This window comes from Bubalus bubalis, chromosome 19 (genome assembly GCF_019923935.1).
Source record: "Bubalus bubalis isolate 160015118507 breed Murrah chromosome 19, NDDB_SH_1, whole genome shotgun sequence".
NCBI lineage: Eukaryota > Metazoa > Chordata > Mammalia > Artiodactyla > Bovidae > Bubalus > Bubalus bubalis.
The window spans coordinates 7,764,521-7,780,486 of record NC_059175.1 but is presented as its reverse complement, the minus strand read 5'-3'; the positions used below and the strand labels follow the sequence as shown (position 1 = coordinate 7,780,486).

The window sequence follows — 15,966 nt, the reverse complement described above, 5'->3', positions numbered from 1 at the left end:
GGAGGCAGGTAAGGTGGTCTGGTATTCCCATCTCTTTAAGGAATTTTCCACAGTTTGTTGTGAAAACACAGTTTATTGCTATATTTTTCGGTGAGTCTTAATTTGGTGACTTTTGGAGAGCTTCCTTATTTTCTTGGGAGAGTTCTCAAGAAATATGCATTTGCAGTGATTCTTAAATAGGCTCCCTTCCAAGATCATGCTTCATGGCAAATAGATGAGGAAAAAATGGAAACAGTGACAGACTTTATTCTCTTGGGCTCCAAATTCACTGCAAACGATGACTGCAGTCATTAAATTAAAAGACTCTTGCTCCTTGGAAGAAAAGCTGTGACAAATCTAGGTAGCATATTAAAAAGCAGAGACATCACTTTGCTAACAAACATCCATTTAGTCAAAGCTAGATCATGGCATCTGGTCCTATCACTTCATGGGAAATAGAAGAGGAAACAGTGGAAACAGTGGCTGACTTTATTTTTTTGGGCTCCAAAATCACTGCAGATGGTGACTGCAGCCATGAAATTAAAAGACGCTTACTCCTTGGAAGGAAAGTTATGACCAACCTAGATAGCATATTAAAAAGCAGAGACATTACTTTGTCGATGAAGGTCAGTCTAGTCAAGGCTATGGTTTTTCTAGTAGTCATGTATGGATGTGAGAGTTGGACTGTGAAGAAAGCTGAGCACCGAAGAATTGATGCTTTTGAACTGTGGTGTTGGAGAAGACTCTTGAGAGTCCCTTGGACTGCAAGGAGATCCAACCAGTCCATTCTGAAGGAGATCAGCCCTGGGATTTCTTTGGAAGGCATGATGCTAAAGCTGAAACTCCAGTACTTTAGCCACCTCATGTGAAGAGTTGACTCATGGGAAAAGACTCTGATACTGGGAGGGATTGGGGGCAGGAGAAGGGAACGATAGAGGATGAGATGGCTGGATGGCATCACCGACTCAATGGACGTGAGTTTGGGTGAACTCTGGGAATTGGTGATGGACAGGGAGGCCTGGCGTGCTGTGATTCATGGGGTCACAAAGAGTCGGACGTGACTGAGCGACTGAACTGAACTGAGGGTTTTTCCAGTAGTCGTGTACGGATGTGACAGTTGTACCATAAAGAAGGCTGGGGCTGAATAATTGATGCTTTCAAACTGTGATGCTGGAGAAGACTCTTGAGAGCCCCTTGGACTTCAAGGAGATCAAATCAGTCAATGCTAAAGGAAATCAATGCTGAAAATTCATTGGAAGGACTGATACTGAAGCTGAAGCTCCAATACTTTGGCCCCCTGATGCAAAGAGCTGACTCATTGGAAAAGACCCTGATGCTGGGAAAGATTGAGAGCAGGAGGAGAAGGAGATGACAGAGGATGAGATCATTGGATGGCATCACCAATGCAATGGGCATGAGTTTGAGCAAACTGCCAGAGATGGTGAAGTACTGGGATGCCTGGTGTGCTGCAGTCCATGAGGTTGCAGTTGGACATGACTGAGCAACTGAATGATAAACAACAAATGCTTTGAGCAGTAGAGTTCTCAGGTTATTTAACTCATCATATTGGCAGAAAGGAAGTCTGTTTTCTTAAACACTTAAATGAACAAGTGCTTGTCAACTGATCTTACAAAGGTACCCAGCCCATTTCTGGCAGGATTGGTGCCTTTCTTTTGTACTGTTAGCAATCAGTTCATCTCTTTGCTCTAATGTTAATTACATGACATTGGCTGTTTCATTGTATGCTTCCTACAATAGGGCAGGAGTTTCCAAGGGCAAGGACCTTGAACTACTGTGGGTGAAAAGTCCCTTGGCTGTTGGGAACGAATGGGACCCAGAATACAGGAGGAGAGTTGGATGAGGGAATTGGAGGCAGAACCAGAAAGACAGAGCTCTGAAGGCCTGATATGTGACCAGTTGATGTTATGAAATGTTGGTTTCAAAATAGGGAATAGGAATTTGTTCAGAATGACGTGATATCTTAAGGATGGGGTAATAAAAGGAAAGAACCATAGTTGTTCTTTGCAATAGTTTAATGTAGTTAGAAAAGGGAAATGAATTGGTAGAGCATAACTTGGCATGAGCTCATTTCAGAGATGGGCAATGGATGTGGTCTGGAGCTGATATTATAGACTGTTCTTCAATAAATCACTCATTTGCTGTGATTAAGTTTACTGGGTACCTTCCACACCCGGGATATTTTGTATGGTATCGGTGTTTTACTAAATGCTTTGTCAGCTCTCATCTAAAATGGGGTTTTCCCCACAAATATGTAATATAAATGTATAGGCCACACACCTAGACAGATCTGTAATACACATGGGCACATATGCATGCCCTGAGTCAGGGGCCAGCATATTTTCTGTAATTTGGCTAATAGACCTGCTTGCTCCAAACTGTGTGCCCTGCCTTTGTTCCTGTATTTGTGTCTTTAGTCAGTGTTTCTGAATCAAGGCAGTATTTGTTGGTAGGGAAGATCAAGGCTTTATATCCATGACTATCATTACCATATTAACCGGATTATATCACTCCATTAGTTAGCTTTCACCTACTGGAAGCCAGGAATGTGAAGAACTAGGAGATGAAAGGTAAATACGCATGTGTGTATGTGTATACACTGGGAGTGGGGTTAAGATGAACTAAATTTAGTGGCCTTATGAGAAGTCCTAAGATGATGGGAAACAGTGATGAAGCAGGACCTTGTATTTGGCCTTCATATTATTAAACAGATTTATTTCTTACAGTTCTGAGGCTAGAGGTCCAAGTTCAGGAGCATGGTTGGGTGAGGGCCCTCTTCTGGGTCACAGACTTCTCATTGTGTCCTCACCTGGCAGGAGGGCTAGGGAATGGGCACTCATTCCATTCATGGGCCCCCACGCTCACCACCTACGAACTTCTTCAAGGCCCCATCTCCTAACCCCATCATCTTTGGGGTAAAGTTTTCAGCATATGAGTTTGCGGGGAGGACACACACTCAGGCCTGCACTCACCACACCTGTGTATTCTGTTGATGCAAACATTTTCCAGACTGCTTTTCCACCCCTAGAGTAGGTAGAGAGTGGTTCAGTTCATAGCACGTGCAGATCTGCCTTGATGTGCTGTTTACTTTTTTGCTTCACGTTCTGCAAACTGTAGCCTTTAGTTCCTAGTTCCTTTCTAATAGTGCATTTTTCAGAATAATGGGCTCAGTGTTGCTTTAGGGAACACATTGTTATGTGAGAGCCATAGAAAACATGATCTGAAAAGGGGACTTCTAATTTTCCTGAGGACTTGAGTAAATAGTCAGAGGGAAAGGGCCAAGTTCTACCTGCCTCACGGCAGGCATTGCAGTTTTTGGAGCACATCCAATCCCAAGAGCCACCCACTTGTCCAAGTTCAGGTTGACAGAAAGACAGAGCCTTATTCTTTGGTCTCCCTTGGTGAGGACTATCAACAAGGAACTTATATGCCATGAAATAGAACCATTCACTCCAATAGAAGATATGCACATTTGGGTATTAAATTCTTTTCGCCATGTTTTTGAAAAATCGAAGTAAAACTAGTATTCTGTTTTCATTTTTTTTTTTTTAATAACTAAAGAACATTTGTTTTTCACCAAGACTTTATCTTGAGGATGTAACTAAACTGCGCCCACTCCCCACCCCAGTTTGAAGGAGGATTAGTACAGTGGATGTTTAAAAGCAGGTATGAAGAGTTTGAGGGACTGGAACCAATATGAACTGACAAAAACCAACTTCCATCTAAATCATCATAAAAATGTTTAAGTAAAAAAAAGGGGAGGGGAGGGCGCAAAGGGGTTTTCAGATTGAACAAGATCATCACATTTTATCTAATACATTCAGTTCTGGCTAGGGTATACCAAAATGGAAACAGGATAACTATAAAACAAAACTTCCACTACAGCACACTGCACACACCTGTGTTCCAAGCCCACCCCCGTCCCCCTAATGCTTCCAAACTCAACTATTTCTCAGCCTGTTGGGCCTGTCTACGAAGGAGCACGTAGATCTTCTCTTTAATCCAATCTTTGTTACAAGGCTGGTATGTCTGGGTATCAGCTCGGTAAACAAGTCAGCTGAGGCTTGCCAGGTCATCAATAAAATCAAACAACTGACTGATATCATATGTGATAGAGGGGCTGTTGGGATTCATTCTCTTCAGATATTCTTCATACATTTTACAAACACCTTCCATACGCTCATTCACAGATTCATACTCAGCTTAAGTTCTGCCTTCTGGCCTCTTGGTAGGCTATACCAGCAAGATGGTGTGAGAAATCACGCCAAAGTCTCCCCCTGCAGCCGATGCCGACTCCGCCACCGCACACGGCTTACCCCTCTGTTTTCATATTTAACTGAAAATCAACATTAATATATAATTTATGAGTTGGGCAATTAAATGATAATTTAAATGAAAATATTAGGAATTTTAATGGTAGATCTGAGAAGAAATTATGTGCTAATTTCCTGGGGGATTGTATAAAGGATAGTATCATGTAGTTAACTGGTATGACTTTCTAGAATGTAGGAACTCTCCCATGAGGAAGGCCCTTTCTGGTGGAGACTTGAAGTTGGCTAGGCTCTCTTTTGAAGAAAAGGCACACCCGAGCCATCAGGAGCAGAATGGAAATCTGTCCAGATTTCTAAGAAGAACATGGCACAGTTCTTCAAGATGCAGGACTGTTCCCGTTTTGGGACATTTAACATCCTTGGTCACTGGGTGCCAACTGCCAAGGTCTATTCTCATCAGCACTTTGAACATTCTCCCCTTTCCCTTCTCCTTGTAAGTATGCACAGGTCCCCACCAACATAAAAAGACCAAAATAGCGAACAAAAGCCCCTTCACTTTCCTCTTCGCTGCACTAGAAGTGATTCCCCGTAACTTTCTACTTTCCAAAGACCGTGGCTCCTTCTGAGTCCTCATTCTTCCTGACCTCACTGCAGTCCCTCATGAGCTCTGCACAATTATGTACTATTATTATTTAAAATTATGTATTTTTGGCTCTGTGCTGATTCTTCATTGCTGTGAGTGCTTTTCTCTAGTTGCAGAGAGCAGGGGCCTACGCTCTAGTTGCTGAGCACTGGCTGCTCATTGTGGTGGCTTCTCTTGTTGCAGAGCTTGGGCTCTAGGGCGTGTGGGCTTCGGTAGTTGCAGCATGTGGTCTCAGTAGTCGTGGCCCCCAAGCTCCAGAGTATGGGCTCAGTAGTTAATGGCCCATGTGCTTAGTTGCTCTGTGGCGTGTGGGATCTTCCTGGACCAGGGATTGAACCCGTGTCTCTGGTCCAAGCGAATCTGCAGTGGCAGGTGGATTTTTCTTTTTTACCACTGAAACACCAGGGAAGCCCACAATTATGTATTATTATTGAATTATTGTTTAAGCTCTTAAATTGCTGCTGAACTCCTCATGTGTTTGAACTTGTCTCTCTATAAATGTCTCAAGGGCGGGATCTTATATTTCTCTTTGCCTTTAGTAATATTCAGGACAGTGTATTTAATATTTAATTTGTTAGTTGAAGATTTTTTTGGTAACTCATTGGACTGTTTTAATATTTAATCTGTAGGAAAGTTCTTTTCTGTTTTAATCTTGAATCCCCACTGCTGATTTTACATCCTAATTGTATATGTGATAGAAATTTGTAGTTCTTCTTTTTTTTTTCTTAATCAGGGCAAAGGTGAGACCCAGACTGGGTCTTTATTTAGACCTCTGGTCTTAGTCTTGCCTCAGACAGAAGAGCACATCTGTGTTCATGCACACACTTACACATACACACACATTCACAGACATACACATGCCTAGGAATATACCAGCCAAGCTGGGAAAGAAGAGTGAGGAACAGTGAGTGACTTAATGCAAATAGGGGTCAGTTCAGTCCCTTTGCTGCCTGTCTGGTGGTGAGCTTCTTGCCTGAGGGCTTAGTAGTAACTTCCCTGTGTGTTTCTCATTGAATGTTAAAACAAGGCCCACAGAAAAAGGCACAAATGTAGAGAAATAGAGACCAGCAGAGGAGTGTAGGTGAAGAGAGAGACCTAAAGACAGAGATCCAGGCAAGGAACTACAAAGAGAAGCACAGACACCAAAGCAGAGAGAGTAGATTAGAAAGCAGCAGGGAGGTTGGGAGCCAGGAGGAAACTGGGGAACAGGACACCAACTCCAAAATTATCTCTGGCACGGGAAATTTAGCCTGCTTAGTGGGGCGGGGTGGGGTGGGGGGGTGCAGGGCAGGGAGAGCGTTGGGAAGGAGAAGCAATTTTAGGAACTGGATGTTCCACCTCCCCTTGGGCCTGGGAGCTGTGCCCTGTTCAGTGGTGGCCCGCCCCAGGCCTCCACACATGAGCCTGCAATCCTGTTCTGGTAGCTTGAGAATCGGGGCCTGGCTACTTGGAAGCCACAGGGGCTGGGGGAGGTCCCAAGACCCCTGGGAGACTCTGGAGGAGGGGATAGGCTAAGGACAGGGGCTGAGGCCAGCTCTGTCCTCCAGATGGGCTCGTCCAGTGTAGTGGCTGCTCTGGGGGCAAGCACAGTGGGGGCCAGGGGTTCCACAGTGGGCTGGGGCGCTGGAGTTGAGAATCGGCAGATCTCCTGGACTCAGGCAGTTTGGGGAGGCCCTGAGGAGGTGGGTCCAAGAGTCAGGGGAACCTCATCAAAACAGAACATGGCAGTTTTAAGTTGGCAGGGCTGGTGGCGCATGAAATCCAGAGCCTTAATGCCCTGCTTAGGGGCTGCCCAAGGCCCTTGGGATTGGGTCTTACTAGGGAGAGTTTGGGCAGCTTGGGGGAAAAAGGGTGAGAGCAGTGGGTTGTAAGCAATAGGAGGTGGAGCACATATATTGGGTGAATATTTCCAGGAAGAGGGCAGTGAAGGGGTAGGAGAAGGGCTTCTGGGCCGAGGGCCAAGGCCAGGACCAGGTGGAACTTCCACCACATACCTGTCCGCTCGGCTCTGACGTTTGGCAAACAGCTCCCCTCCCCTCCCCTGAAGCCTTGGTGTTTCAGGGATTCCAGCCGAAGGGGCGGCCCCGTTCACTAACCCATGGAGGATCCTCGAGAAGGAGGCTTAGGAGCCACTGGGGGTGGAGTCTTAGGAGTCGTAGGGGGTGGGGTGTTGGGAGCCATTGGAGGCGGGGTTTTAGCTGTCACGTGAGGCAACGTCTTGTAACTCCTGCCCCCTGGTGGCTGCATGAAGTTGCAGGCTTCAGCCCTGAGGCTCAGAGCATCCTCCTCTGGACCAGATTCTGCGCCCCCAGCCCGGAGTTTTTCATCCAGGTTTTGCACCAATGATAGCAGCTCGGGGTTGGGCGAGTTCTTCGTCTCCTTATTTCCCGACCGGAACATCTGCTTTCGGGTTTCCCGACGCCGGGCCTCCTGGAGGATGCCCGTGCGAGCAGCTGGCACGGAGATGCATTGCTCCTGGGCGCTGGGGGGCTCAGCGGCCGCAGAGCTAGAGGGGCAGGCGCTTCTGGGCGCGCAGCAGATCGCAGAGGCGACGACAGGAAGATAGAAGTGGTGGAGGTCATGGCAGCTCCGCTAGCGGGGGCCGGGGGCTCTGGGGCTCCGCCTGGTGTAACAGGATGATTAGGGGCTGGGATGTATAGGGATCTGGTGACCGTCACGGGGCCGGAGGAGCGTGGGGTGCTGGGGGAAGCGGGGACTGGCACGTGGCTTGGAACCCCTTAAGTGAAGCTGGGCACAGGAAAGGTACCCTGCGGAGGAGATAGGAAAGGCGGTGGGGCGGTGCTGAGGCCTCCCAGGCTCTCATTTGCCCTCTTGGGAACTAGGGGCCGGAAAATAACCAAGGTGGTACCTGACCGCAGCCCTTGTAAGCCGGGAGTGCTAGCTGAACGGTTAAAGATGCTTGGAGCTCAGGTAGAGGTTCCACAGCCGGGGAGGAAAGGTCTGGGGTTGACTACAGGGGCTGGCAAAGGGCTGGATGGGAGTAGAGCCGCCTCTGGCGGAGCACTTTGTGGCTGAGGTGGAGACTGCAGGCCCTGCCTGTTGAGCGTGGCCGCTGGACCTTCCTGGGCCAGCTGCTGGGTGATGGAGGCTGCGCGCTGGCACTGCTGTTCAAAGAGTTGGGCCCCTCGCCTGGAGGCCTCACTCGGCTGCCCTCCCAGCCCCCGGCCCTCTGCTGTGCCTGAGCTCGGTCTGGCTAGCTCCATGTCCAGGTAGGGGCTGTCCCAGTCGGACTGGTTGGTGAGGCTGCAGGCGTCGGAGAAAGCCTCTTTGTCCAGCTCGGACTCACCGGTTGGAGGCAAGCCGTCTTCTTCCTCAGCGCCGGTCCCCGCGGCAGCCCCAAAGCTCACTAGGGTGTACTTCTTGGCTCTCTGCTGACGTTTCTTAAACATCAGTACCCCCTTGGAGTAGGGATTAGGGGCTGCAGTGAGCAGGATGCAATCGTCCGGCATTTGGTCTTGGCCTCCTTCATACTCCGCTCTTGGAGGCTCTGTGCCCTTTGTAGCTTGGCTTGTTTGGCCTTCTGAGTATAGGTGGTGGTAAGATCTTCTGCCAGTGGGTGGGGAACAGGCCCCACCATAGGACTGAGATGAGGGCCAGGCCGGAGGGGGCCATGGGGCAACAGCAGGGCCTCAGCAGGGGGTGGCTGAAGAGTTGTCCTATCCTCCCAAGATGGGGAGCTCACACGACTGTCACCCTGGCTGGGAGGGCCATGGACAGCAGGTGCCGGCTCTGCAGGGCTGTCAGACAGGTAGACCTCATCCGGTAGGGCTCCTGGAGGGGTGGGCCTTGTGGGGCCTCGGTGGCGGGGTCGGCGGGTCTTTTCCTGGGTGGCTGGGCCGTCAGCATCACTGTCTGTTTTTCCTTAGTAAGCCTCACTGTCAGGGGGTGAGAGGAGGCACCCGGGCTGGAGAGGCTGGGGAACTGGAGCTCCTGGGGGCTCGGGACTCAGTGGAGACACGGGTGACAGTGCCTGAAGCTCACCCGGGGATGGCGATTGCACAGGTCCCTCGTCCTCTACCTGCCACACAGTGAGGACAGGCTGATTCCCTGAGACATCGACGAGGCTCATGGCACTGGCATGAGAGAGGCTGGTGCAGGAGACCCCATTGATGGCCAAAAGCGGATCCCTGTCTTGGAGTCCTGCTCTGCCTGCCCAGCTCCAGCTTCGGATTTTCCTGTGCATGAGCACACACGTTAGGACCAGAAAGATGGTGAACTATGCTGGGCAGGGCAAAGCCGGAGGAAACTCTGGTGGAAGTCCGTAGCGGTCCTGATGTGCAAATCAGTTGTCCGACTATGGTGCCAGGCAATCTGTGTGACTTAATTCCATCCTCTCAGCAAGTTATTACAATGGCATTCTTCTTTTCTCCATTCTACAAATGACAGAAACTGAGGCCAAGATTAAATTACCCAAGTTAGGGAACTGCAGGGACAGACATTGAACACATGCTGCCTAAAAGCAAAACTACTGCCCTTTAAAGTCTAAGTGTTGCAGCAATTCCCCAGTAGTTCAGTGATTAGAACTCCTGAATTTTCACAGCCAAGGGCACAGGGTTGGATGCCTGGTCAGGGAACTAACATCCCGCCAGCCACAAGACCTGGCCAGAGTAAGTAAATGTACAAAAAGTATACAATATCAGAATAATCATAATTTTTAAAAATCCCCAAACCAAGAAACATTATACTTTACATTCCACAAGTCTTATGACTGGCAAAGGTCATGGGTGAGAGGACCTCCAAGACGGAAATCAAAGGGGCCGGGGTCAGCAGGAAGTCGCTACAAGACTTTGTCTAATATGTCATTGGAAGGAGAGTTACTAAAGATAGTTCAATCGCATCTCAGTTTGGAATGGGACCATAAAGTTACCACGACATCTCAGGGGGGGGGAGGAAAAAAGGAAGTACATAAGAATCCTCAGAAGCCGCCGCAGACGGCCAACATAGAAAAGAAACTAGCGTGTACTCAGTAGTTATTATTCTTATCATAGGTGGGTCACGTTTGTTCAGATCACAGGAGCCCAGGGGTATAGATGGATCTTAGTCACAGTAACAAAACAGTTTTTGACGTGGCTTTTGAAAACATTTGAACCCCAGTTCTCAGTCTGTTTCTCCTTTCTGAGACACAGCTTGAGAGACACACCAGGCAGAGTCTTTTCTAACAACTTCAACTGCAAAGCTCTCTCATTTTCCTAAACTCTTAAAGCATTTGCTGTTTAACCTTACTTTCTCCACTCCTCTCCTCCTGGTTACTGCTGCACTGCTCTCATTAGGCTGCTCCTTTCAGCATGGATGTGGCCAGGCAGACCAGCGACCTCTCCAATCTCGGCTTCAAGTGTTCCTTCTCAGTTCTTATCTTGCTTTGCCTCACAGCTTTTGCTCCCTTGTTCATTTCTCTTGGATTTTGTCACATTTGTCCCCTTCTAAATTTCTAACGTGGTAATAGATGGTTGGGAGTGTGGAATCTGGAACAAGACTGCTTGGTTTTAAATTTCCATTCTACCATTTAGTTGTTGTGTGCCTTTGAGCAGAGTGTTTAACCTCTCTGTGCCTTACTTTTCCCATCTGTAAAATGGGGACAATAGCAGAAGGTACTTCATATGTTTGTGAGGACTGGATGAAAATTGTCTAGTACAATAAATAGTGCTCCGTAAATGTCAGCCCTATTTCTTTGTTCCTCAGTGCCTTTTGTGAGCTCTGCTTCCTCTCCCTTTCTCTTGGAGTTCTCCAAGTTTCTGTTCTAAGCCCTTTTTGAGTTTGCGTGTATCCACTTCCTTACTCCATCTCATTTACTCCCAAATGACTTTAATTACTGTTACTGTATTATCAAAATCTTTCTCTCCAGCCCAGACCTCTTTCTTGAACTCCAGGTCCCTGCTTTTGACCTGTCTTGGATACCAGTCATCACATCTCAATCTCTTAATGGCCAGAACTCATTTTTATTTCTTTCTCCAAGTCATCTGTCTGCCTCCCCTTTCACTTTCCCCTTCTTGGTCAGTGGCACCATCTTCTCCATTGTCTAAGCCATGAACCAAGGGGTTCCCGTAGATTCATTCCTCCTGGTCCTTATGCCCTACATCTAATTAAGCATCAAGGCCTTTTCATTTTGTTCTTTAATCTCTCACATTTCTTTGTCCTCCCTAAAACATTGCTTTGATTCAGGCTCTCACTGTCTTTCACCTGAACAATAGCAATGGTCTCTTGCTTGACTTCCCTGACTTTGGTCTCTCTCTTTTCAGTTCATCTTAGCCCTGTGTCACAGTGATCTCTCTAACACGCAATTTGGGTTGCTTGCGTCTGTTGCCTAAAGCCACTAATTGGCTTTAAGTTCGTGTTACTTAGTATGATGTAACATTGGGGCCTGGAAAAATTTTCCATCTTTCTCTCCCACCACTGCCCTATGCATACTTTCAGTAGTCCTGGAGGTGTTTGTAGCTCCATGAATAACCCTTTCTTGAATGCTTCCGTGTAGTTACTCCTATTTCTTCTACTTGCAATATCCTCCCATTTCACGGTCTACCTGGTGAATGTCAATGATTTTCAACAAGAGTCGCTATTGGCATTTGGGTGGGACAGTTCTTTGAGCACAATCAGTCCAGTATTATTGAATGCTCAGCATGCACGGTTCCTGATGCTGAATGCCAGAAGCAGTTCCCTTCCCTCTTCTGCTCCTCCTCTGCCCCACCAACTCAGTCATGTAAGAACCAGACATGCTCTGCCCTCATTTCCAAATGCTTTTCTAAGTAGGAATGCCCTTAGTAAAAAGCAATTGTATGTATTCTTTAAGACTTAGCTTAGGCCTCATCTCCTTGGGGAACCATGCCTGATACCTCAGCTACTGAGTGATTTGAGCATTTCTATCTCCCTGGATTCGCAGAATCCCACACATTTTATATTCTCATTGTTTTCCGTTTTCTCACTGGGCCGGCAGTTTCTCTAGGAAGAACTCATCCCTCCATCCCCAGTACCTAGGATATAATAGACACTCAATAAGTATTGTCAGGCGAGTGTATGCTCCTCAATTCTGTCTCGTCACAACAAAGATTTGGAGTGACGGACATTAAAGCCCTTAGCGTGTCGCAGCTCTCGGGTCTTAGACCGTGTTATAGCTCTTAGACAAATCAGTGTTACAGATCCGTGTTACAGCTCTATTTTAACTAGATAATAACAGGAAAATCCATCCCTGACGCGTGAGGGCGTGCCGACCCAAAGATGCGAAGAGAAGAGCGCCCCAGCACGTGTGGTGGGGGGAAGGAGAGAGAGAGAGAGCCCCAGCCCTTTGGCTCCTCTTTTTATATGTTTCCCTCCTCCAGCCCTGCCCTGTGTAAATTGGGTTAGCCAGGAGTGCTGCTTATTCTACCAGAGGTCCTCACTCCGGCCCTCGGGCCTTCCTTTGTTCTATTTTCGTGGCTTTTCTCTTCCTTATCTTTTAGCCACCACCATTTTGAACTCCTTTTCCCTGGTGGCTCAGACGGTAAAGCGTTTGCCTGCAATGCAGGAGACCTGGGTTCGATCCCTGGGTTGGGAAGATCCCCTGGAGAAGGAAATGGCAGCCCACTCCAGTATTCTTGCCTGGAAAATCCCATGGACAGAGGAGCCCCAGGCTCCTCTGTCCATGGGGTTGCAACGAGTCGGACACAACTGAGCGACTTCACTTTCCCTATTCTAACTACCTAACAGTATTTATAGAGAAAGTGAATGGTTGTGTTTTCCTTGGTATATAGTTATCTGTTCTTTTAGCTTATTTGCCTGTTTCATATCAGTATACCCTTTCTTTTCAAATAGAGTTGATAGACATTTGAAGGGAGACATTTATACTTTTTTTTTTATGAGTACTAAGCATATATAGGAAGTTCAGAGTAAATGTGCTAAACTAAATGAAACATTTAGAAACTAGCTGTTTCTCTGAGGTTAAGCTTCATTTCTTTTAATCATTAAGGTCATATTTCTAAATGTGAAAGCATCATTTGAGAATTTTTCCAGGCTTTACTCATTTGTCCACTAGTCTTATAGTTTAGAATTGGGTACAGTAATCTAGCTATTCTGGTTTAAGAATTTAATTTTTGTGGTTAGTAGGTGGAGAGTACCTTTTTGTTCCTGCAGAGACCGTATAAAGCCAAGTTGGGAATGGGGAGGTGGATGGGGGTGGTGCAAAGCCACAATTTGCTGTCTGAAATGCAGATGAAAGCCATGGGGGAGGTGGTGCCTTCCACCTCTGGTTGGATTTGTTAACATCTCAGTAGACATGCTCCTAAGTTTTCAGGAGAATTTTCCATGTGCCTATTCCCCCAGCTACTTTCTTTTGTCTCTGTAGTCCGTTTAGCAGTCTTTGGGTCAACCTTGTGACAAGACGACCTTAGGTAAGTTACTGCCTCACTTCAAATACTTCTTTGGCTTCACATTGCCTCTAGAAGGGATTTTCAATCAGAAGTATGTGGTTTTTTAATCTTGGATCTCACAAGCTTAAACTAAGCCCACGACTCCACAAAAGAGAACCACTTTCATGACTTAGTTACTTTGTTTCTTGCCCATAAATAGTATTTCCTACTTTGTTCACTTTGTTTCTTCTCTAACATAGTTCTGAATTTCTTTTGACATTTTAAAATTTGAAATTTATTCTTAAAGATAAAGCTGTCACACAGAATAATCAAAACATGTCACAGGCTGAGAAAGAATCCTAAAAATATTTTAAGCAGTAGCAATATCATTGGAAAATGAGGGTGAGATGTGAGGGGCAGTGGACCGCCTATGGTAGCCACTGCAAAAGAGAAAATCGATTAGGATACATAAATTCTAACATGACTTTTCAAATTGACAATTTTATTGAGATAATTGTACAGTCTCATTCAGTTATAAGAAATACTATTAGTTGTTGGTTGGTTGCTAAGTTGTGTCCGACTCTTTTGCGACTCCATGGACTGTAGCCCACCAGACTCTTCTGTCCATGGGATTTCCCAGGCAAGAAGACTGGAGTGGGTTGCCATTTCCTTCTTGAGGGGATCTTCCTCACTCAGGAATCTAACCCACGTCTCCTGCATTGCAGGCAGATTCTTTACTGCTGAGTGCCCTAGAAACACTGTAGAGAAACTTTATACTCTCTGCCCAATGGTAATATTTTATAAAACTATAATAAGCTCAATTGCCCTACAGCTCAAATGGTCATGAATCTGCCTGCAATGCAGGAGACCTGGGTTCAATCCCTGACTCGGGAAGATCCTCTGGAGAAGGGAATGGTAATCCACTCCGGTATTCTTGCCTGGAAAATCCCATGGACAGAGCAGCCTGGTGAGCTACAGTCTGTGGGGTCACAAAGAGTCAGACAGGACAGAGCGTCTAACTGCTACTACTACTAAGATCAGTTGATATTGACAATGATACAATGTACTCATCTTACTCAGGTTTCCCAGTTTTACTTATATTTACTAGCCTCTGTGATCTTAAATTGCAGCATCCTTTTTTGTCACCTGTGTAAGTTCATGCGTTCACCGCCACAGACAAGATACTGAATGCTTCTGAAACTGCTAGGATCCCTCATGTCGCCCTTTTATAATCATGACCGCCTTCCCTCCTTACCCCTCCCAATACTGTATTCTGCTTCTGGCCACTACTAATCTGTTGTCCATTAATTTTTCTCATTTAAAAATGTTATTATATATGTGGGATTATGGTCTGTGACCTTTTGGGATCGGCTCCTATCGATCAGCATAATTTCCTAAAGATTGATCCATGGTGTGTAAATAGTTCCTTTTAATTTCTGAGTAGTGTGTATTGCTGACTTAGGCATGCACACATAAGTGTGCACACAGACAGCAGACTGTGCTGTCTTCTGCGTTCAACTGTTGGAGAATCTGGGCTGATTCTAGTTTTTGGCTGTTATAGATAAGGCTATTACCAATAATATACAGGTTTTTCTGTGAACATAAAGTTCTATTTCTCTGGGGGTGGGGGAAATACCTGTTAGTGGAATTACTGGTGGCAACGTGTATTTAGTTTTTTAAAGACTGCCCAGCTGTTTTCCAGAATGGCTATATTATTTTGCATTCTACCAGCAATGTGTAAGTGATTAGCATCTCTACATCCTTTCCAAGATTTGGTTATGCCACTGTGTTTTGTTATAGCCATTTGAATGCTATATTGATATTTCATTATGTGTGTGTGTGGTTTTTGATTTTTTTTTCACATTTATAGCCTTCTCATGTCTTTTGTATACATATTGTGTACATATATTATTTGCAAAAATGGGATTATACTATATGTTTTAAATAACTTTCATTTTAAATTTAACTTGGCATGAACATCTTTCCAAGGCATTAAGTATTTCTTTCTATAGTAGATGAAACAGCTGTGTAGCATTCCAATACATGAACCAAAGTTCTCTTTTTGAATTAATTGACCTAAAACATAGTATTTGTCTCAGGTATAAAACACAATCATTCCTTATATGTATATACAGGTATCCCTTGGTATTCATGGAGGACTGGTTCCAGGCCCACTGGTGGACACTCAGATCTGTGGATGTTCGAGTCCCTTGCATGAAATGGTGTAGTGCGGTCAGCCCTTTGTATCTTCAGGTTCCACATCTGCGGATATGGGAGACTGATTGTATTGTGAATTGATCACCACAGTAAATCCAGTTAATATCCATGGTGGTTTTAATTTGCATCTCTAAAGTGGTTAATGATGTTGAACGTCTTCCCATGACCTTATTTGCCATGCAAATATCCTCTTGGTGAAACGTCCATGTCTTTTGTCCATTTTCTAACTGGATTGTTTGAGCGTTCTTAATATATTCTAGATACTAGTCCTTTGTTGGGTATTTTCTCCCAGTCTGCAGCATGCCTTTTGATCTCCCTCACTTGGGCTTTCACAGAGGAACACTTTTTAATTTTGATGTCTAGCATGATGAAAAAAAAAAAAGGTCTTAGTCTTTAATGTCCAGTAGTCCCTTGAGAATCTGAAAGCTATAAATTCTTCTCAGAAAAATGCACATCACACAAAATTTCATACCTAAATTTTTGGTGTTCACAGACTCTGTAA

General features: G+C 45.8%; 1 protein-coding gene and 2 pseudogenes across 9 annotated transcripts in view; 1 reads left to right on the top strand and 2 right to left on the bottom strand.

Moving 5' to 3' along the window:
• Positions 1-15,966, top strand: part of ARHGEF28 (Rho guanine nucleotide exchange factor 28) — a 350,788-nt gene that overhangs the window by 39,783 nt on the left and 295,039 nt on the right. The gene's annotated exons all lie outside the window — the stretch shown is intronic.
• Positions 3,721-4,685, bottom strand: LOC102412391 (annotated as a pseudogene).
• On the bottom strand, positions 6,178-9,115 carry LOC102396377 (annotated as a pseudogene).